Below are 2,500 nucleotides of genomic sequence, written 5' to 3'. Positions count from 1 at the left end.
AAGATGAAAAAGAACTTGGGTCTATCAGGTTCTTTATCTGGCAGGATACCATGTTTATTTCAACTTAGCCTGGGTAGAAGAGAAATCTAAAGATTTTTCACTTGTCTTACTATCAGTGGTGGACAAAGTAAACAAACAATGTAGTTAAATTAAAGATACACTAGATAAAATGTGACTCCAGTAAAAGTAAAAGTGTTTCCTTTAAACTTTCATTTGAGTAAAAGTACAAAAGTTTGTATCCAAAGTAGTGATTTATTATAACTCTAATGTTCCTGTGATCATTTTTATCACGAGATTCTTCACTTAATCACCTCAGTTTCTGTGTAAAGACTCGAATGTGACTCTCAGCACACTGATCTATTAATAGAATGATATTAAAGACTCAAACATTAATTAACTTCTATTATAATGATCATCAACACAAAACCTTCTTTTCATCTACTTCAGTAAAAACGTGTAAATGAGGTCACGTGTGTGGTGGTGAGTTCGAGTCTGGAGTTTCTTCATCATTTATTCCTCTCTAAATGTTCTGCTTGATGTTGAACTGATGCTGAACTGTATGTTGGTGATCAGTAAATGCACCGAGCGCCGTTCAGAAAACGTGTAAAACAGAGCGTGCGCTCGATCCTGATTGGTGACTCGCTGCGTGTTTCACCAGTCACGTTTTTATCCTCAATAATAAAAGGAACGACTGATTTCACTAAATGTAGTAAAAAGTAAAATCTTTGAATTTGAAATGGAGTGAAGTTACAGAAAAAATGTATTTCTCCAAATGTGAATGTGACCATCCTTACATGAACACTTCAGTAAAGAACAGACACGTGAAAAAACTACTTAAGTACGGTAACATATATTACTTTACTTGCTTACTGTCCAGCCCTGGTCACTATAGATTACGCTTTACCCGTTAGCAGTGCGAGTATAAAGACTCTTTCACACACACACACACACATCTCTCTCTCTCTCACACACACACACACACACACACACACACACACACTCTCTCTCACACACACACACATTGGGGCATTAATAGCAGTGTGTTGAGAAAAGATGAAAAGAACTTGGGTCTATCAGGTTCTTTATCTGGCAGGATACCATGTTTATTTCAACTTAGCCTGGGTAGAAGAGAAATCTAAAGATTTTTCACTTGTCTTACTATCAGTGGTGGACAAAGTAAACAAACAATGTAGTTAAATTAAAGATACACTAGATAAAATGTGACTCCAGTAAAAGTAAAAGTGTTTCCTTTAAACTTTCATTTGAGTAAAAGTACAAAAGTTTGTATCCAAAGTAGTGATTTATTATAACTCTTATGTTCCTATGATCATTTTTATCACGAGATTCTTCACTTAATCACCTCAGTTTCTGTGTAAAGACTCGAATGTGACTCTCAGCACACTGATCTATTAATAGAATGATATTAAAGACTCAAACACTAATTAACTTCTATTATAATGATCATCAACACAAAACCTTCTTTAATAAAACGTGTAAATGAGGTCACGTGTGTGGTGGTGAGTTCGAGTCTGGAGTTTCTTCATCATTTATTCCTCTCTAAATGTTCTGCTTGATGTTGAACTTATGCTGAACTGTATGTTGGTGATCAGTAGATGCACCGAGCGCCGATCAGAACACGTGTAAAACAGAGCGTGCGCTCGATCCTGATTGGTGACTCGCTGTGTGTTTCACCAGTTACGTTTTTATCCTCAATAATAAAAAGGAACGACTGATTTCACTAAATGTAGTAAAAAGTAAAATCTTTGAATTTGAAATGGAGTGAAGTTACAGAAAAAATGTATTTCTCCAAATGTGAATGTGACCATCCTTACATGAACACTTCAGTAAAGAACAGACACGTGAAAAAACTACTTAAGTACGGTAACATATATTACTTTACTTGCTTACTGTCCAGCCCTGGTCACTATAGATTACGCTTTACCCGTTAGCAGTGCGAGTATAAAGACTCTTTCACACACAACCACAGACACTAAGATTTTTAGGAACTTGGAGTCTGCGTAACCTGATTCTGAATACTTCCCTAGTAATCTAGCTAATAAAGGCAAACTAGTAAGTGTAAACTAAACTAGCAAACAGTCACTGTAGTGATTAAAAGCTGACTTAGTAAAACCCTGTCAGAGGAATCTAATGAGTGAACTTCATGATCAAAGCTAATCCAGTGCATGCAAAGCTACATAGACCATATAAGCAAACCTAGCTAGTCTAAGCTAATTGAGCAAGTGTAATGTGCTGAGTGAGAGCTAACCAGTGGGTTAAGCTAATCCAGCAAATGCTAACCTATTCGAAAATCTTTTCTAGGCTAAGCTAACCTAAAACTTTAAACTGCAACTTTAAGCTAAAGTGATGAGTGTTTAAATTCACACACACACACATTGGGGCATTAATAGCAGTGTGTTGAGAAAAGATGAAAAGAACTTGGGTCTATCAGGTTCTTTATCTGGCAGGATACCATGTTTATTTCAACTTAGCCTGGGTAGAA

Source organism: Silurus meridionalis, chromosome 13 (assembly GCF_014805685.1).
Source record: "Silurus meridionalis isolate SWU-2019-XX chromosome 13, ASM1480568v1, whole genome shotgun sequence".
Lineage (NCBI taxonomy): Eukaryota > Metazoa > Chordata > Actinopteri > Siluriformes > Siluridae > Silurus > Silurus meridionalis.
The sequence above is the reverse complement of the archived record's forward strand: the minus strand, read 5'-3'. Positions refer to the sequence as shown.